The following is a 23,187-nucleotide window of genomic DNA, read 5'->3' on the forward strand; positions in this document are numbered from 1 at the left end:
TTTAGCCTGCCTTTTAAATGCTATTTATAATACGCAAACAAATATTGTCCAATTATTTGACTAAAATTTTAACGTAACATATTTCGAAGACAAGACCATCGTACGTAATGATATATGCTACTATGACAACGACTTCTCATTAATCATCAAATATTTGTAATTAAAGGTACTTGTTCACATAATTTCGTGATTAATAAATACAACATTATGTCATTTAATCTATAAACTCCAGGCTTTTAATGTTTGGGGTAGTCAAAAATAGCAATTTTATAAAGGGTAAAAAGTTGATTATAAAAATGCAATTTTTGATGGATTTTTCACCCGAATTCTTTGTGTGCAAAATCTATCGCATTTACCATTTAAAAGTCAATTTCTAAGTTCAGTTCATTACGTTATATGCGATATGACCGCGTTTTCCAAAAGAACTCTTATAACACGTTTGACAATGGTCATTATTTAATTCTTTTATTTGTATTCGTTATTCATTTATTTCAACTGTTTTGTATATCGTTGGAATTGTTATGATTTGTGGTAACCGAAATCGAAAACCAAAACAAAATTGTCATTCAGAGGATCTTCTTTTTTTGTTAAATTTAAATTATTCATGAAAAAGTTAATTAATAACGACCAGACAGGTTTCATTAAAGAGATATAAATAGGGGGAAATACAAGGGTAATTTACGACATTATGCACTATACTGAAACAAATGCGATTCCGGGATTACATCTCCTAATTGACTTTGAAAAAGCGATCCATTCTTTGTCATTGTCCCGTGTACAAACATTGTACAGATTTTAAATAAAGATTTAAATCTGTTAGAGTTTTAATAAATCTTAAATATTTTCATACCCTTTTTGTGTGGATGTTTTAAACAGCTTTTCACTTTATTGTGGTAATTTTGAAGTAATTTAGAAGTTAACACAGAATTGAATATCGTTAATTATCCACTTTAATGATAATCAATATATATTGATAGGAAATAAAAGGTTTTTCTTTATGGAATGGTTCTGTACTGTAAATCATAGAATAGGTGATCTATTCAAAAATCGAAGCTTTATCTCTTTTGATGAATTAAATAGAATTTTTTAAGATACATTTCATTCATTATACAGGGGCAAAGAGCAAGATATTAATTTGTGAAACAATATTGTACATTTTGCCCTACCCAACAAATAATCAGACCCTTTCCTCCCCGATTATTACAGAACCTTGAAAAAAGAACCTGGTGCGAAACGAATGTACATCATAAAAAATAAAAATAATGAACAACCATTAGTAAAAGCAAAATGGTGTACTCAACTCAATACTATAATTAATGCAAAAGAATTGAATCGCTTATTTGAGCTACCATTTTTAATAAACAATGATGTAAAGGTTCAGTGGTTTCAATTAAGTTTAATTTACAGGATACGTGGAAAAAATAGTGTTTTGAATAAAATGTAAATTAATGATGATCCATTATGTTCATTTAGCAAACGAAATAAAAAAAGTTAGAACATTTATTCTGGGAATGTAAAATATCTAAAGAAATTATTAATGAAATATTACCTGACCAATCTTTTCCTTTTATTAACATGTCAAAACATCCCCTGGGAAATTCAATTAAGTCTGCTTAATTTAAGCCATAAAAACAGTTATTTTGTTTATTAAGCTATACGTATCTTTTATACGTGTGAAATGAATATATGAATTCCAAGAATAACAGAAGCAAAGAAATATATGAAGTATGAATATGATAACTTTAGAAAAATATCAATTAAAAAAATCTAGAATCCTTTGACAGTAAATGGGAATTGTTTGTCTCACAAACTTAACATTAAAATTTAATGATTGATTTAGTTTTATTTCTTTTTTCAAATACTATTTAAAGCGTACTGTTACTCAAATTCATTTACTATGAGATACATGTGTTATAAAATATAACTAAACGCATCTATTTTTGTTTCTCTAAGCCTTTTTGATATATTATTACAATATAAACATATTTTTTTTGTATATTCATACTAAAAGGTGTCTTTTTGTATTTTTCTTTTTGTATTTCATATAGTTTTTTTCAACACAATACTACACGTCTTTGTAAAGTTTACGAGAACTTCACTAACGTATATGCTTTGTCTGTGTAGATATGTTGGATGCATTACATGTTTTGTTTTGTCTTTTATTTACGTCTGATTGCAAAACATTATTGTTGTAATTCTTGTTGTATGTATAGTTGTCGGCAATCATGACATACATGACAAAAAGAAGATCTTCAAACAAGTTTTTGACCAAATTGTTGATGACAAAACTCAATCTTGGGTATTCTAACTTTATTTGATTATTTGAAACAGAACAAATCGAGTGATAACCAATTCACAAGTGATAACCGTATGTGACTTGTGTCCGGGATACATATGAGTATTCATCACACATTCGATCAAAAGTTTTATACAGAGGAAAACGAGTGTAGGAGAAAGTTGTGATGTTTTTTTGTTATAAAAAACACTGACGGCGCGGAAAATATGTTTGTATTAGAGGTTATAATTCCAAAAACGCTGATGTTTAAAGATAAATTTGGTATCCATAGTTTATATCATGACCTAACCTTGCTGTTATTACTTCCAAAGAGTCAAACGAATCGATATGTATTCTTCATCTTAGCTATTTATTCAAGTATTACCAACGTGGATCTTGATCATAATAAGTTATTCATAAATTGTCATTATAGTTTAACACTTATAAAATCAAACAATTTAAAAATACGTTGCAAACAGTGAAATTCTATATTCAATACCGGAATAATGGCACTTTATTTTGAGATAAATCAATTAAAGCAAATACAAATTTAAAACGGTTGATGCACTTCCAGGCAAAACTACGTGAATTCGTATGCAGTAAGAAATGAAAATATCTATTCCGTCGATTTAAATTCGTTTTCATGATAAAGACATTTTCGTTAAAGATCTCAGTACACACTCACGTTCACTTTGAACTAGTAAATTATCGATATGTGTACGTAAACATATACTTAGGGGAAACAAAAACAAGTTGTTAGTTTCCTCTATTATTGCCCACAAATATGTGCGCATTTCGACCAAACTCTTCTGTTCGTTTTTGTTTTTATCAGCACCTCTTACCCAAATTTTCGAAAATGATATTAATTAACTTTTGATTTGTTTAAAATAAATATAATATGTAATAAATTCAATTCTTCGGAAAGGTTCAATAAATATCCATGAACAAATCTTATACATTTTAAAATGATATATTTGATATCATCTTCATTGTCAGATAACGATACATTCATATTAAAATCCGTAAAAAATCAGAGCAAAATGTTTGTTGACAAATGAAATTGTATAAATGATGCGAACTGATGCGAATGATATTTGCCTATACGAAGATCAGCGAGAAGTGTATTAGAACACCGCTCATAGACAAACTGACGCATGCTTGACCAATCATAACGGCTACTTGGCTGCTATTAAATTGTATCCAATAGATGAACCACTATTGGTAGGGATCATGCTACATATTTGAAAGTGGTTTTTCTCGCTTGTGACATAGTGTCGGAAGCTTATAGTGTACGTTTCTTTACCAACTAGTATAGTATACTTCGTATATTTATTTGGTGCTTAATTATTTGAGCATACAAAATTGGACAGCGCAGTCAGCTATTGTAGCAAAGCGAAATAAATTGACTACCGGAATCGGAATGGAATCGTTAAATTGGACAAGCATGACAAACGATACAAACCAAATTGCTCAGAACAGGATTCCAGAGGCGCCGTTGCGGACGTTGACCCCAGATGGGTTTGTACATGGTCTAATAGCTTTCATCGCCCTAGCTATGCTTCTCGGACTGCCAGGAAATGTCCTAGTCGTACTTGTGCATAGGCGAATTAAAACGCCGACAGCGACTGACTGGGTGGTTTTCTACCTAGCATCATGTGACATCTGCTCGTTGGTAGTGTGCGGGCCGTCGTATATTCTTAAAATGACAAAACTATGGAATAATTTCATGCCATCATTTCTCTGCAGTTTTCACTTCACGATTCTACACACATGCTTTATAGCCTCGACTTGTCTGATCACTGTTGTCGCCGTCGTCCGTCGATCCGTAATGAACACCAACCGGGAACCAATATCAGCAAGGACATCTAAATTAATCGGACCCATTGTGATTTTTGTTTCAATCGGCCTCGGGTCGCCTTCATTTATTCTTACAAAGAACACACCGTCTGGATTTTGTTACTATGACAATCAAAAAGCTCAGCTACAAACAATTGTCTATGGTGTGTACCTGCTAATTATACTGATATCCAACGCGATAACGTGCGCATGTTATGTAAGCATCATCCCGAAACTCCGGAATGCGGCTCGTGTTGCCCCAACGGACTCGGACATCATAAACACCGCTTTCGTTAGAATTCGACGGGCTGCAATCAAAGCTACAATATGTTTGGCACTGGTGTCCGTGGTGTTTTTCTTCTCTACAGCGGCTCCTCTGACAGTGGTTACAGTTTTAAACGCTTCAAACCACAACGTCGGCGTCGTTGTGAACACCTTGACTTTTTTCTTCTCTCGCCTGTATTTCATAAACACCTTTGCCAATCCTCTTATTTATTTCTGGATTAACAATGGCTTTAGGCAGCGTGTCCGCAGTATGTTCCAAAGAAACAGAGTAACATAACTACAATCATTGCAAATGAGCGCATTTTCTATTTAGGATTGACGATAATCAAGAGGGTTAAAACACATTTGCTTCGAATGTAGGTAAAAAAACATTTATGTACTCGAATTATATAAATATATTGTATGTTATTAATCACAAGCATTTAAGCATAAAACACATGAGCGTCGTTCTGTGAAAAAGTGGTTTAATTCATGTGCGTAAAGTGTCGTCTCAGTTTATTTTCTGCAGTCCACACAGGCTAATCAAGGACGACACTTTCCGCTTTTATTGAATTTGCGTTCAAAAGAAAACTTTCTTGACGGAAACCCCTTTAAGGCGGAAAATGTCGTCACTGATTAGCATATGCGGACTGCACAGGCTAATGTGGGACGACATATTTATGCACATGCATTAAACCCCGTTTTTCAGAGCGCGATTCATATTTAAAAGATAGGTTTTTCTGACAACATTTGCTTTACAATAAGAACATTTGCTAACCGTCCGTTTTACACACTAATTTGACGAGTCATATTATGAAAACACTATTTTAATGTGCCAGGTTTTTAAGTTGAACGGCTTACTCGATTTCGAATGGTGTTTTAAATCAATTGATAACGAGCTCTAAATAGCAAATTATATGACTGCCCAAATCCTGCAATCAAAATTAAAAGCTATCTAAGTAAGATAGTAGCTGAATCGTTTAGCTGTTCTCATTTTTTGTAGTGGAGTGCTGATACAGAACCACAGTCACAGATTGATAGCAACTCTGAATTCTTTGTAAATACGTGGATAGTTATATGCTGGTGTAAAATGCACATTCATGTTCTTACAACGGATAGGGTTCACATTATCGAATGTTTAATCCCCAAACGTGTTAGAAACTTATCCCATTTATGTAATTAACTTAATAAAATATGTAAAACAAAATGTAGTACAAACAGAACTTCATACTTGGTATTAATATCTATACGAACGATAGGTTCGTTCTTGTCAATTATTGGTCAGTTCTATCAGTGATCGGAACATATGTGAACCTTTGTTATAATAATAATAGGATAAGTTCAGACCTAATTTATTCGTTGATAAATGATTATCATGATCTCTGATTAGCTGTTCACACAATCTCATAGAGCATACATTCCATTTTCCTGTAGACGATTGATGACAGCGAGGTGCAGACGGAAAAAAGCTCTTTATATTAGTTGTTAACCTGTTGAAGTATGCGTTAGTAAAGTTGTTGTTGGTTCCCAGTCGTTTTTATAATTCCCTCCCTAATATACTTATCTCTTCATTTTTAACTAGGTTATAATGTCTGTGCCATCACGCCATAAATGGAACCGTATAATGTGGTAACGTTAAGACATACTTTTTTAACTGATAATATATTTGAAATAATCGCTATTTTGACATTCTCTAACTTTAAAAAAACGTAAATGTTCAATGTCCACGACATGTTATCTTTAAATACCCTCAAAAATTAACGCAAGCCACAGAAGTCAATTTCGACTAAGATACAAATAACACAGTTTTTGATACAGCATTGTCAGTCTGCACTCCATAAATTTACGGATATAAACAGGAATAATCCACTCATTATCATAGAAGTAAGCCATGAAACAGTTGTAAAGCTTTTCTAAAATATGCTCATCAATTTAATTATTTAAGAACACGTTTTTTTCTTGTGTTATGTTTTTTTTCCATTTTGGTTGGCTATAATTGCGGCTAAAATGTCTTCAAAACGATGTACTTTTCCATTTTTGCGATTCTGTTTTTCAGTGCGATCGGTGCGATGAAAACTTGGTCGTTGGGATTCCATGCTTTATGCAGATAAAAGAATAACCTGTACTTTGATTTCATGATTTTCTTTGAAGATTGCTTTATGCATGTTTAATAAAATAGGCGCTTCTTTAGATGGAGATAAATATTGAAATGATTTATTAAAAAACAACAACGAACAAACGATCACAAAAACGCAAAATAACGTACTTGAACGCTCATTACTAAGCATTTTGAGTTTAAAATGGTTGCAGAAAATACCGAACTAAATACATACCATTGAAATAATAACAAAGCTAACAAGAGCGAATATAAAATTAACTCGTCTCATTGTAATCTCAAATAATATACCATACAAGAGTTTATTTTATGCTGTGGTTTATAGAAAAATATCAGTGAAATAAAACTGGCATTTCACTGTTTTAAACAGTGAAAAATAACAGTGAAAAATATGTATATTTTTCACTGTTTTACTGTGAAATGACGTCATTTTTTTGACGAAATGACGTCATAAATCCAGCGATATTATCCAGTTAAACTCTTTTACAATATGAATAAGCGGTGAAAAAGCATAACATAAAATGAAAATGTGTTGGATTCGATGGAATATCGATTTTAATTCACTTGAGATCATAAAAATACATATTTTCAAATAATATGATTATAGGTGCTACCTAATTTACGGACACAAGCTCTTTTGATAACCATGTATTTAAAAAAATATATGGACATTATTGTGTTCAAAATAGTATGGTTGTTTCAATAATAAAGTAAAGCATACAAAAAAATCAATCTTCAAAGTAGTAAAATGTTCCTAGCTTTAGAATATGGCATCTTGTAATTTTGTGTGTTTTCTAGCCGCAGGAATATCTGCTGGTTCGATGGCTGCGGTAGTGGATATAAGTCACTGGGGGGTCTCTTTATTGATCCCTTAAGTGGGAGCGATCTTTAGATCACCCTTAAGAAACTAAGTACTGGTCCTACCCAGGAAACTTTCAGCAAATGTCTCAATTCAACTTAAGGTTGATTTTAGCATACAGAGACTTGAAATAATTAAAATAATGTGATATGTCAAATAAATTTTGATTGACAGGATTTTTTTTTAAATTATCAATGTATAATTATGTGGAACAGAAAGACAGCATATTTGTTTTGCAATTTAAAATAGTTCATAAATACAGGTATTTTGCAGGGTTCTATTTTCTTTCGCAAACTATTGTCGAATAGTTTAAATTTTGTCGCCACTAAAAAACTAGCCATTTTGTAGCAATTCATAAACCACAGTCTAAACTGCATACACTTAGTTTATAGCTGTATAGTTACAATTTGAATGCAAATAAACATAATGTTATATCATCCATATTTTTTTATTTAAACATTCACATAACACAAACAATAAAACATAGATTATCAGTAATCATATGAGCTTATTTATATGTCAGTCATTGTCTTTCTTGGCTAAGACTCTAGCAGAAGCATATACATGATGTTAGTATATATATATTCAGTACATATATAGAACGGTATGTGATATTGTGTGGAGATACAAAAAAAACTGTGGAATCAATGATGTAATATTTTATGACCTTTTACAAAATTAACAATGCTGGTCATTTACTAGCGCATAAAACATTTATCATGGAACAAGTAACAACCAATTTTATTTTTTTTAAAATATTTTTTTGCTTTTTTTTATTCAATATAATATATACAATGTATACATGTATATGATCTTACAACAAAGTGATTGTACGAAGCAATACTGTTCAGACATGTTATACAAGATATGCTAATATATATACTTTTTGTGGTTTCCTTAAGATTAAAAAAAATAATAATAAAAAACTGGGTTAATATGTTTTTTCTTTGGTTGTTTGTGATAGGTGTTTTTTTAAAAGAGAAAAGAAAAGAACAATAGAAGAATAGTTATGAAAAATGATGAGTTGTAGAAAGTGGAAAGAAACCATAATGTTTTGTTGTATATTCACAATGATCTTATAAGATTGAAAAAAAAAATACAAACATATTTTAGAAAGATAAACTAACATTAGAGTGAAAATCTATATAGGTGGACAAACATTTTATGAAAATTTAATCCGATTCAATTTTTGTTCAAAGATTTGTAATGTGTCATTACTGAGGGCTATTTCTTTCTCAATCTGGATTTTTACTTTAAGACTATGGACAAAACAATTAAAATTTGGTACTTGTTTTTTGTATTTCATGTGAAAGATAAAATATTTCATCAATATAAGAATAAAATTCACAATATTATTACAGTCTATTGATTTCAATGAGTAAATTCCGAAACTTACATTTAAGAAAGATGGTTTAACGTTTAGTTGCTGTTGTTCAAGAAAAGATACTAATTGATTCCAAATAGGCTGGATGTGTTTGCACTCCCAAAAAAGATGTCCTATAGTTTCGATGTTTTCACCGCAGAAGTCACACAGATTTGCGTTAGATAATTTGCATTTAAAGAGATATTTATTTGTAGCTATAATTCTATGGATGTATTTATATTGAAAATTTCTCAGTGTGCGTTCAATAGTTGCTTTATATTGCATGGTAAATATGTGTTTCCAATTAAGTTCATGTTCTCCGAAAAGGACTTGCCATTTATTTTGGGTTTTGACATTTTTTATAGGGGTTTTAATCTGTAGTGTGTAAAATATTTTATTCGTTTTGTTTTTTCTTCCAAGTATGTTTTCTACGAATGTTGTTTGAGTACATGGTGTATTATTTGTATTGATTTCAGATTTAATATGTATGGGTATGCTCTTGATTAGTGTGTAGTACTTCAGAAAATTATTTGACGGTATTCCGTGTATGTAGCATATATCATCAAAAGAGTAGAAATCCTTAATTATGTAGTCATATAATTGGTCGACATATTTAATGCTTCGTTCAAACCAATCTTTATAGAAAAACGTCTTATTGTTTGAAGTTATGTCTTTATTGTTCAATAAAAAAGTTTTACTGCTGGTTTTGGTTTCTAGGTTATGAGTGACATCACTCCATGCTGATAGACCATCAGACAGAAATATGTTTTCGTTTGCAATTTCATGTAAGATAGTATTGCTGATGTTACATTCAAAGAGTAAGCAGTCACCATATTTTTTTTAGGATTTTCTGATAGAATAACTTCCATTTACTCGTATTGGTATTATCTAGGTATCTTTTTACCCAGCTGCATTTGATTGCATTCAAGAATGAGTCAATTTTCGTTAATTGGATACCTCCATTGTCTACAGATTGAATTAACTGAGTTCGTTTTATTTTATCAGGCTTACCGTCCCATATGAAATTAAATATTGCTGATTTTATATCGTTAATAACATCATTTGGTGGATTTGGGAGAACTGTTAATACATAAATTAATTAAGGAAGTGCAAATGTTTTCAATACTGTGTTTTTTCCGATAAGTGTAAGTTTACGGAGATGCCATGATTTTAAGCAGTTTTTAAAATTCTGTAATTTAGGTAATATGTTTTTAAGAACTGTATCCTTTTCAATATTTGTGAAAGTAATTCCTAACGTTGTGGCTTCATCGGATGTCCAATAAAATTTCATTTCTTTTTTATATTGGACATTACTTTGTTTTAATTTACCTACTCGTGGCACAGTACATTTACTATTGTTTAGTTTAAGACCCGATGTCATTCCGTAAAGGGTTAGCGCCTCTATTAGGTTATGGAAAGAATTGTAATTGTCGTTCAAAAAATAAGTTGCATCGTCAGCAAATAGGGACTGTTTGATTTCTTCGTCAGTTCTAGTGATATGCCTTTTATGTGTTTATTTGATTGGATGTGATGTGATAGATACTCAATGCAAATAATAAATAGCGATGATGAGAGTGGACATCCTTGTCGAACCCCTCGGTCGATGTTAAAACTGTTTGAAAAGTCGCCATTGTTAATGATTATACTGTTAATATCGGTATAGAAGAGTTTGACCCATTGAATGAGACGTTCTCCACAATTCATATTTTCTAAGCAAGAGAACATAAATGAATGATCAAGCGAATCGAATGCCTTTTCAAAGTCTGCAAAAAATAATAGACCAGGATAATTTGAATTGTTGAAATTGTTTATGCATTATTGGATAAGACGAACGTTTTCATCAATGTAACGTCCTTTTATGAAACCAGATTGAGATTTTAAATGATTGATGGTAATATTTTTTTTATTCTGTTTGATATACTTTTACATGTAGTTGCAATTTTATAATCATTGTTTAGTAAAGTAATTGGGCGCCAGTTCGATAAGGATTCTAAGTTTTTTCCAGGTTTTGGAATGAGTGATATTATACCTTGTTTTTGAAACGTAGTTAAGTTTTCATTATTATATGAATAGTTTAGTGAATTAATTGTGGTTTGATATCATTCCAAAATATTTTATAAAACTCAATGGTGATGCTATCAGATACTAGACTTTTGTTATTTTGCATTTCTTTTAGTGCTAATTCACATTCATATTCATTTAGTAATCCGTCACACAATAGTTTTTCTTCTTGATTTAAAGCGTGATGTGTATTTTTAAAAAGGGTGTTATTTTCAACATTTTTTTCGTTTATAGAGGGTTTCGAAAAATAAACGTTGTTCTTCTAGTATTTGAGTTCTGTTTGTTATATCTTTGTCATTGACTACTAATTTGTGTACAGTTTTTAGTTCACTATCTACGTTTTTCAATGTTTGCGAAGTATTTTGTATTTTTTCATTGTGTTCAACATGCTGTGCACGCGCTCTTATTATTATTCCATTGAGATGTGTATGATAGATTCCATCTAATATTTGTTTTTTTTAATGTTATTTCATTTACAATTTCGGTGGTATCATTTGTGTTTGTTTGATGCAATTGTTTTTCAAGTGTTTCAATGGTTTTGATGGTTTCAGTTTCAAGTTTGTGTGTTTCTTTTTGTTTAAATGATGTGTATCTAATTGTTGCGTTACGTATATTTCCTTTAATTACTTCCCATAAGGTGTTTGGGTTTGCATCTTTATTATTTTGAACTGTATTTAATATTTCCTGTTTTATTTGTGCTTGATATTGTGTATCTAATAAGATGCTGTTATTAATTTTAAAGTATCATGGGCCTCTTTCAGGTTGTATTTTGTGTAGTTTAAGTTCAACTAGAGAGTGGTCAGTCATAAATCCTGGTTTTATGTTACATGTGTCATTAGTGTTGCAAAGTGACTCGGATATTAAAAAATAATCTAATCTAAAGTAATTTGTTGGTTTTGTGTTTGAGTGCCAGGAATACTTGCTCTCGTTTGGATATACTGTACGCCAGATGTCTATTATATTGTAGTTTTCAATTATGTTATTTAACATGTTTCTATTTTTAGGATGAGTATAAAGGTTTCCATTCTTGTTATCGAATACTGGGTTAAGAACCGTATTGAAATCGCCACCGACTATAATGTTTTTATCTTGGTTATTAATTATAAAGGATTGTAATGTTTCGTAAAATGTGGAATCATCTATGTTAGGGCCGTAAACGTTCATTAATGTTAATTGTGTTTCGTGTATTTTGATATCTATACTCGCTTGTCTGCCAATTATTATTTCGTTTAAATTATCGACTGTGATCCCAATATTATTTTTTATCAGAAAAGCAACGCCTTGTTTATTAGTATGTTGACCACTAAGATAGATGTCTCCGTCCCATCCATCTTTTAAGGTTTGTGTTAAAGTATGTGTCAAGTGACTTTCTTGTAAAAGGATTATACTTTTTTTTTCGTCTAACCATTTGAAGATTTTTATGCGTTTGTCTTTATTGTTTAGCCCTTTTTCATTTAAAGTACATATCTTAATCATTTAAAGAGGTGGAGGGTGATGTAAATGATAATTTGTGTATGCTTGTCCAGTTGGTCCCTATTTAAAAAAATGTCCAGTTGGTTTCTATTATAAGACATAAGATATCCATACATACAAACGAAAAAAGAAAACAAAAATTATGGATACAAACAGCTGAATATTTCACAGAAAGAAGAAGCAAACAGAAATAATCACGAAAGTGAGAAAAAAACAACAATTAACGATTTGTCTCCAAAAGAGACATACAAAAGCGCACTTCCGTACACTGGAAATGCACAAAATAATTGAAATAGTGATCTGAGTATAAAAATATATATATAACACCGTAGATTGTATGGTAACTTATAATAATGATAACATTCCAATACAAAAACTACTAAATTGTGTGTGGAGGGTGGTTCGGTGCGTGTGGGTGTGTGTTTGTGTGTGCGTGTGTGTGCGCGCGTGTTGCGCGCGTGTGTTGTGCATGTTCGTGTAAAGGAGTGTGCGCGCCGGTTCAGTTATGTGTGTGCGAGCGTGTGTGCGTGTTTGGGTATGGTTTGTGTGTGCGCGGGTGCGTGTGTGCGTGCACGTATGCGTTTGTGCGTGCTTGTGTCTGTGTGTGCGCGCTGAAAGCGCGCAAACGAGCGCGCGCGTATGTGTATGTGTGCGTGTGCTGGTTGTGTAAAACGTGTGTGTGCGGGTGCGCGTGTGTATGTGTGTGTGTGTCTGCGGTTGAGTGCGCGCGTATGTTCATGTGTTTTTGTAAGCGTGTATGTGAGTGCATGTGTGTATACATGCATGTGTTTTAAACGTCTCACTGTCTTATTATTTTGCACTGTGTGTACCTGTATATCGTAAAAAAACGTTGTAATAATTAAAAAGCATGACTATTACAATGACAAAATATGTATCCTTATACAAACATTGTTGTGCTATTATTTGTCAAGAGGTTCACGACAGTTAAAAAGAACCTATGCACCTACTGTATTTGAAAATCATCTATTGAGTATATATGTATATCTTCATTTATTGTTAAACACAATTAATGCAATCAGTACACGTTTTAATAAACTGTTGTCTACGAAAAGTTTAGCAAATATCAACATTACACGATATGTGCTAAGATCAAAAGACATATACACGAGTACATTCGTATGTCCGTCGCATTGTCGATCTGAAATATACGAAAACGAAACCTACTTAGATCGACTGACGGATATTCACACGTTTTTGTTTGATAAGCAAACGTTTTTTAAGCATTTTGTATCTATGGAAAGTAACTCTAGTATTCTCATTTTTACTGTATCTGGCTTGCAGTTAATCTAGTTCCGAAAACAAAATGAACTAGAAATACCACCAGATGTGTTTTACTCATATAACAAAATTATGAGCGTCTTACTCTCAATAAATATTTTATTTTTTATTAACACAAATGATTACAAAAATGTGTTTCCCTGTTTGGAAAGAAGTTAATTGACAACATGAGTGAAGTGGAGTTGTAGAGCAAATACAATATACTGACAATTACACAAATTATATAATACACATATTTTCTGTATTTTCTATAACACATATATTCTACGCACCGCATGCTACATACATAAATATAGATATAGATAAATATCCTTAGCCCTATCACAGTTCATGAGCGACATAAAAAAAGCGCACTTCCATACACTGGAAATACACAATATTATTGAAATAGTGATCTGAGAAACAAAAAATGTATATTAAACTCCTCAGAGTGTATGGTAACTTATAAAAGTAATCATATAACAATAAGAACTACAAAGTTGTAAGTGAAATAGTGATCTGAGAAACAAAAAGTGTATATAAAACTCCGTAGATTGTATGGTAACTTATAATAGTAATAATATAACAATAAGAACTACAAAATTGTGTGGGGGTGGTTCGGCGCGCGTGTGTTTGTGCGTGCGTGTGTGTGCGCGCGTGTTGCGCGCGCATGTAATGTGCGTGTGTTGTGCATGTACGTGTAAGGGGGTGTGTGCACGGGTTCGTGCATGTGTGTGTATGCGCGTGTGTGTGAATGTATGTGCGTGTGTGTGTGCGCGTGTGTGTGTATGTGTGCGTGTGTACGTGCGTGCGTGTGCGCGAGCGTGCATGCGTGTGTGTGCGTGTTCGTATGCGTGTGTGTGCGAGTGTGCGAGCGCACGCGTAACTGTGCGTGTGCGTGCGCCGGTTGTGTAAACGCGTGCGTGCGTGTGTGTGTGCGTGCGCGTGTGTTTGTGTGTCTGCGGTTGAGTGCGATTTTCTGTAACACATATATTCTAAGCAACGCCCGCTACATATATAAATATAGATATAGATAAATATCCTTAAATATGTCACAGTTCATGAAAATATAAATACAAGTAAACCATACAGACAATAATTATGAACATAATAAGAAAAAGTTATTTTTTCTAGATATAGATAAATACCCTTAAATCTTTTCATAATAGGAAAAAGTAATTTTTTTATAGATATAGATAAATACCCTTAAATCTTTCACAGTTCATGAGAACATAAATACAAGTAAAACCGTACAGACAATAATTATTTACATAATAAGAAAATGTTACTTTTTAGCACTTTAACAGTAGTAAATGTTCAGTTTCATATTAAATACTGATTTTTCAGAAAGACTACCAAAAAAACATTACACAACGTTTATTCATAGATTTTGCCTGTGCTTATTCCATCATATAAAAGACAAATATTTATAAATCATAATATTTATCTAGAGTCTGTGTATGAATGTGTGTGTGTTGCGAATTACATTTAAGTAATAAAAACATAGTTACATGCACATTACATTTAGGTAACAAAAACATAGTTACATGCAGTATCAAAAACATAATTTTGAAGGGGAACTACACGGTGGTATTTTCAGAGGTGATGGTTTCCATTTCCGGGACCAGAATTTTGTCACTGTTCTATTGTTAATTTATGTTTGACGATTTGAGGCGCTGCCCTTTGACACTTTTCGGGCGTACGTTGTTTTGTTTGTTGCATAGGTTTTGGTTGGCCATGACTTTGCCATCCAGAGTTTGTACTTATCGAATGTCACTTGTTCGTTGCGCTCTTGACCCCGATAACGAACGAATAGTTTCCCGTCGCGGGACCAGGCCTTCTTCACCAACTCCGGCTCTTTAAGACGCAATGAAGCAAGAACTTCTGCATTGATTTTAGTCAGATCTTCATTGATAAAAATGCCAGTACCTTTCAGAAGCTTGGCGCGTTTCATGATTTCAATTATCGTTTGGCGCCTGACGAATTTAACAATGCCTGGCCTGCATTATGTTGAGCATATTTTCCAAGGCGATGGGCAACGTCGATATCCCTGATCTCGATATGTGTGCCAAGCTTTTGATTCAACATTAAGACCGTTTCGTCGGCCACGGCCATTGATGCCTGTTGGTCTGTATCGTTGGAGAGGCCTGTGATACGTATGCTATTCCTCCGGCCGTATTGTTCTAGTACGTTTATTTATTTATTAATTACACAATAGAAAGGAAATCATACTAATGGCATTATGCATTAACTAAACAAGCTATTTCCTACTGTTTAGAATTACACTTATTAAAAATGATCACAACAGGTATTTAGTGCCTTTACATACTTGTGGAAAGTCTTGTATTAATAGTTTGATATTTATTGGCAGACACTTGTCTATATACAGACTATTTAAAATGTGCATGGGAACCTTCAAATATCTTCAGCATAATTGCCTTCCATCCAAGTAGCCCAACAGAACCAATAAATAAGATCACCACAGCTAATAACTGTGTGTATAGCTTGGAAACTTTGATAGCTCAGGAATCCCTCCTTTGTTGATTTCTGGAAACCAAAACTGTCAGTGTTGCTCGATAGAATGGCTCGTGTGATGCCCAGCTCTTGCCTTGGCAACAGCTTCTTAAAACGGAAAACCAACAAATATCTTAACATTTGATAAATGATGCAGACAATTTATAAATGTCTTGGTTTCGCTTTTGATTTCGAATCTGGGAGATTTGTTACGAAAGATTTTGGTAAGAAAATCCAGCAGTATAAGATTTTGTGTTTTAAGGCCTCAACTTTATATAGTGATAAGTAACCTTTTGGGATATCGGCGAATTGCAAGCAGACGCGTTGTAAATACGTTTAAATAAGCTAAAAGACTAAAAAGTTAAATCGGAATATCGTTAAATTTTGTGAATAAATGTGTTTTTGATGGATAACAACCACAACTCACCAGAATATTGCCCATGATCACACGTAAAAACTGCTGTCTGAGAGCGAACGGAAAATGCCTCACGAATTCTGACATGTAAACACCGGACACTGTATGCGCAGTGGTTTGCTCCCCTTAACAATTTGAGAGCTCGAAATCAACGCCGATGTTCATAAATTCAGCGAATCAATTTTTTAAAACAGTTTTATTTATTGGTTTGTGAGGATAATAATAACTCTAAGATATTGAATTAATCGGATCAAATAAATTTGCAACTAAACAAACGGAGGCAGAACATGGACAAGATAAGTATACAAGGGAGATAATTGCATCGCGAAAATATATGTCGCGTGGCAATTTTTTTTCAGATGCATCCCTATGTATATTTTTATGTCTAAATTTCCATATGTATGAACGATCAACGCCCGCTACGCGGGCTTTTGCCCGTATTTTTTTATATGATCACTCGTGAAATAAAATCGATATTCCATCGAATCAAACAGATATCCTCTATTTATCCAATTAAGTTACAATATATTGAAGATCTACCAGAGTACTTAAATTGCATCTTTCTGACTCCTGATGGACTGAAGTAAATACAAGAATGAACTAAATCTATTTGTGTTGAATATGTTTCAGAACCCTGCTTGCATTAATTACAAGTTCTAGATCATCGTAATTGATCTCAGATAGATCATTAATTTGTAGTATACGTTATCAGTCAGAGAGTCACTACATTGATATGGCCACGCCATTCTTTAATTAAGCTATACACTTAAAATGTTTACGACGCATGTCATTTGCATGAGATTGTTTTATCTCGGAAACAAATGAGGCAGCGCCTTACTCTAATAGAAAATCGAGAACGTCGTTTGCACGACGACAACAGCTCTGTGTTGTTGATGTTAATACAGAATCGGCATGTTAAAGGGATGTCAACCATGCCGACGAAGAAAAGAAAAGTTATAATATACCGTATTTTTTTACAATTATTAGTTTATATTGATTAAAATATCACGAATGGTATATTACATTACTTGAAAAAAGTTGTTAAGTTTTCATTTTTGTCAGTATATTGTGTTATAAATTTTACTGGGTATGTCTACCAGGTAACTACCAGTTCACTATAAAAAACGCAAGTAGATTGATTATCATCGTCACATGGTAAACCCAGGAATGCAAATTGTGCATGCGTAGTGAATTGTATATATTATATATATAAAATGATTAATCTACTTGCGTTATTTATAGTGTGTACATCGTTATGTCACCTATTTTCGCGATGTACTTTCGATTTCGCATCGCGAAATTTTATTGCCGAATATATTGACAATATGAACTTTTTTCAAGTTATGTAATATACCAGTCGTGATATTTTAATCAATATAAACTAACAATCGTAAAATGTACAGTATTGTGGAACTTTTACTTGTTCGTCATTCGTGGTTGACAGTCCCTTTAAGATGTTCATCATGACCTTTAATCATTCTTGTAGAAAAGGAAAACACTTCAAATAGTGTAAGAAATTAAAGCTCCGCTTTCATAAGTAGCAAACAAAGATTGTCTATGCCTTTGTTCGTCAACGACAGACACGCATTTGATGATTCATAATTTGTTATATTGATAATTTCAAACAAGATCGTTACCAAACATAGTTATTTATATCAACTTATTCCACAAAACTAAAGTTTTCAGAGCTGATTCTGATATTTATACCCAACTGTTTTATTTTTAATTCAAATAAACAGCTTTATGGCTTCCAACACATGTTGCATTTATAGTAAATGATTTCCTTTTTATCAATTGTTGATTAATTGGGACCAATGTTTTTCGTTATTTTTTCTGAAACAATATACAACCATTGTTGCTTCAACATTGCCATAAATATATACAAAAGACAAATATATCCGTTATACTGAAATCACTTCATGTTTCAACTATATATATTTTTTTGCTCCGTTCTCTACCGTGTTTTTGGATATTTTAGCATAACTAATTATATGAACACGTTCAAAGTCATAAAGACTTAAGACTTCCAACCCGATCGATATTCTGAATCATTCTATATCACGTTGCTAAACTCTTTGCAATTAAATAAAATAAATGACATACCCAATTGTTTTATTCATGGAACATTCAATAAAGGTTAGTACAGACGCAGCTTATATAGGTGTCCGTTGATCGGCCCAAAAATAATAATGTATTTATTACATTTCAGCGTGGCCTATGCAGTTGTCATTCTATTACTCTCGTAGAAATAAACCATTATCAAATTTAACTTAAATGTTATTTGATGTCTTGACAACTTAAGGCTAATTTGACGTCTGGACGCGTCACTAAAGCGGTGTAACCCCGAATGCAATTCATTGACTGTTCCGAGGCGCTTTTATGTCGTGTTGTTTGTATTTGCTTGTAGTGTATAGGCAAGTTAACACGTTCCTTATATAAACTACTACCGGTTGTTAATAAGGATTTCTCTCTTGATACTTTTTCTGAAGTTTCATTATTCCTGTAGAGTCAATACCTATTGAGTTGTCATTTTTTTACCGCGTACAATAGACAATCAAGACAACGATAACACTATTTTAGGAGCAATTATGATACTGTTGTAAGTACATACATCAAAATTCTTTATAACAACGTTCTGTTTGTCGCTCTCAAACAATATATATATGTTACAAATGCTAAGTGCGAGCGTTTAACCTATATTCGGTTAAATTGGGCGTGTTTTTTTCTGTTAATATAGGGATTTAATAACATGCATTCAATACACTCTGGTTTTGCAGTTGTTGTACATAGACGCACTGTGTTTAGTTGTGTCATGATGCCAATCGTCCGTCAGAATTGGTATGCGCGACGTGCATGGGTGAACCAAATCTTCCAATGATTTCTTGTCCTTAAATCCGTGACAGTTACATCTAACACAACATTACAGGAAGAATATGTGTTAACCGTTAGAAGTTATTAAAATCGTTCCAGTGTAGCCATCGGAGCTAAATAAGATGTATACAAATACAACCTCCACATATTATTCTCGAAAACCACGAGGGTTATGACTTTACAATTTTAGTTGAAGCATCCTCTGGTTGTCATCTAATTAACTCTTTCAAATCTTACCTTTGGGATTTAAGACACGTGCTAGAGATAACATAATGTATATAGAGTGATAAAAATTAAAGTGACTCAGTTTAAGTGTTTAACTAAACATTTTTGTCCCCATGAAGTAGTAAAGACTGAATTCAGGTGATTAAACTTCAACAATCTAATTGTTTATTAAAATGTATGTTAATATTATGTTTACTATTTAATTTAATTTACTGCTGTTATCAATTTTGTTGGCAGTATTGTAGGTCACAAAGATATACGGCAATATACAATAATACTAAACTCGCATATTGCTAAATCCTCTTCTAAAAATATCTAAATTTCTTGAAATCAATATTGTCTGTACATTATTCATGTTAAAAGCCAATGCGACTGAGGATAAACTGTGTATTGAAGTTCAGAATCGAGGCATATATTCAATGTACTTCGTAGTTCAGTCTCGATTTGAACTAAAAGGAAACATAATTCAGGGCTGTTTGTTCTATTTAAATTTTTATTTTAAATGAACATAATAATTCATTAACAAAATCATAAACACAATGATCATATAATATACTTCCACGAAGGAGGACTTACAAAGAACATGACATGTTATTACAATTCTTGCGTTATATATCTCAAAGATGCCTTATATCCTTCGAATACAATTCATTTTCGAGTGCAACCTACTCATTTATATTTAAACCAACAACAGACGAATTAGACTACTATCCTTACATTGATCAGTATTTTTAAAACACATAGTAACATCATACTGTGAATAAATATTATACAGTGTTTGCACAAAACTAATTTAATATAATTATTAAAAATAAATAGTTTAACATATCGCAAATTCCAGATACTGCTTAATAATTAGTATTCTTATGGATTTAATTTTCGTTGTTTCGTGATTAGAAAGACTCACGAATTTCAGATCCCAACCAATAAGTATTTCCAATCTTTGGATCTTTGAATCGAACAGACTGTATAAACGTTGTTACAAACGACATTTATATTCTATGTAATTAACACTTGTCAATGAAAGATCACATCATGAGTTTGTTTCACAGTCCATAAAAATGCAGTGGGGTATATTACACTGTTTCCTTAGCTGACTCTTTACATTTCCCTTAAAACAGTGTTCAGCTAATTATAAGGTGACATTTCTGATAAAAATTGTATAATTAGCGGATATTTAATATGCAAAACATTTGAGGTTTCATTAAAAAAAAAACTACGCAATACAATTTTCTTACATTACTTATTAATATTACTAGTAAGCCCTTTATTTATTTCTTTAATCTCCCTCATCCGTTTACTATTAATTTGTACCACTATACTAGTTAATTGGAATTAATTATGAGACCACAGTATATGCAACTATGTATGGGAATTGGTTTCTGTGTGTTCACTAGGACACGCACAGCTGTCGAGGCTTCCGTTGTTTCACGAGGTGTCCTCGCCGCGGTCCAGATGCGTGCGGCCCTGATGTGACGGTGAACTGCACTAACACGCGCTAATTTTGGATACCCTGTGACGCGCACTGTCCATTGCTCCATGTGCTATTAGTCAATCGCATTGTTTGTCCACGTCAGTTTAAGAGGGATAATTAGGGAATCAAAATAAACTGTAAGATGGTTCAAAAGGTTATACTTTTCCATTGCTGAATATATGTCTTGTATAAACCCTTTTTGTGATGATATTTCTCGGATATTAAATAGCGCATGTCGGTACTCAAATAGTTGTCTTGTGAGATATTTAGTGTTCTTACATCAGAGTTTACGAAACATCATTTTTCTTATGTCAAGTGTCCAGCAGTGCCACGTGCGACAGAAATATGTATTGCATATTTGAAAATATACCTTCCTGCAAGTTGATCGGCACAGTAATCGAGCCCGATTCGTTTTTGGTATGAATTATGTTTAAGGGGGGGGGGGGGTTAGGGCATATTTTCTCATGGTCAATCCACCACTTGCTTATTCTTGAGTGGTTAAGTTTTTAGAAGAGTTTGTATAAAACCGAAGGAAATCTGATTCGGAGATAGCTGCAACATTCAGTTTTCGGTTCCCGTTCCTTGAGAATTGGGATGATTATTCCAATCTTGCATTCAGATTGATCATACGTCGCTTGTAAAATAAGAGTGAACAGAGTATTGAAGAAATGGAGCAACAATCCCTTCCATGTTAAAGGTGTTCGCTAACTAGTTTGTCGTGTCCAGGTCCTTGTTTTTTTTAATTTAAGCGGTTTCACTATTTCAGCAATTTCATTGATTGATACGCCCTTGGCTAGGCACTTATTTTACCAATTCAGCATCAAGATTAGTATTGTGCATGTTTTAGTATTTCGGAGTAAACATGTCTTCATAATATGAACTGAATGTACATGAAATGTCACTTTGGATTCGCACGGTACCAATGTCGCTTTCTATTTCATTTTTTGTCTCTTTTGTTTTATTTTGTTTCAGGCGAACCTTTCTCCAGAGAGTATGCATGTCCATGCTATCAGCACCTTATTTCATGGGTATCGGCTGTGGCTTTCTTTTTTATATAAATACATATTCGTTTTGAATTCTTGTTTTATATAAAACGCGGATTGTCTCAGCCGGGTAACTTTCCTTTTTCCATCCAATGTTATCTTGCTCGGCGTTGTTTATTGCGAGCTTCCTAACATAGCTATTCCAATACGGCTTGCGCTTTTTGTTGAATTTGCTTTTTTGCAAAACTTGATATGCACTTTCAAAACATTTGACTATATGATCGTACAGATTTTCTATTTCTGTCGCATGTGGTTGGAGCTGGCATGTATATGTATTGATGAACGATATGCTTTTAATAGTTTTATCATAGTTGTTTACATTCAAAGTGGTACATTTATTCCATGTCAAAGTTTGTGACAGGTATTTTCAGCACAGTTTTTTCATAGGGAAGTGGTCCGACACTGAGCGTCTTCAGTTACTATACTATTAAAGCTTATGATATCGGTTTGCCAATCGCAAATTCACACATAGTCTAGCGTTTTCTGCGTTGGTTGAAATGCAATGTCACGTTTGCTCATTGTTTTTTAAGCTGTTAATGTGTTATTGATCAGCAATTCTCGTAATCGTCTGGAAATATGATCAGTACTTATCGGATAAATCATGTTTACTAATCCTTGTTAAGAAGCAATGCAGTAAAAATACACACCAATTGTGTTATTGATAGTCGGAATATTAACTACAAATACGAAGACTGGTAATGACTTTTCGGTACATATGTCAACTCCGCATATATTTTCATGTTCAATTAAGCTGGTGGTTTTGGTGGAGAAGACAATGTCCTGTTTAATTATATTTCGACTCCCCCTTTGCCGCATCTAGATAGTGGCATCACGTTCGATTTGCAGGTGGAATGTGCCGTGTAGTTTGTTTGTAACGTTTCAAGTAAACGCTGTGATTATTTCATCAGATTGTGTTCAGTCACGATTGAAATATCTGCCCTGTGTTTATTAAGGTGGTATTTGTCGCTGCCTGCCGATGGCATGATGCCTCGGACGTTCCATGTGATAACATTGCACGAATGAGTTGTCGATTGCATCGATATCGGTGTAGGCAATATAATGTTTGCGTCAGATGCATTATTCTGCATTTCAGTTTCCGTATGGAGTATGTTTCGGCCAG

The sequence above is a fragment of the Dreissena polymorpha genome, chromosome 11 (assembly GCF_020536995.1).
Source record: "Dreissena polymorpha isolate Duluth1 chromosome 11, UMN_Dpol_1.0, whole genome shotgun sequence".
NCBI lineage: Eukaryota > Metazoa > Mollusca > Bivalvia > Myida > Dreissenidae > Dreissena > Dreissena polymorpha.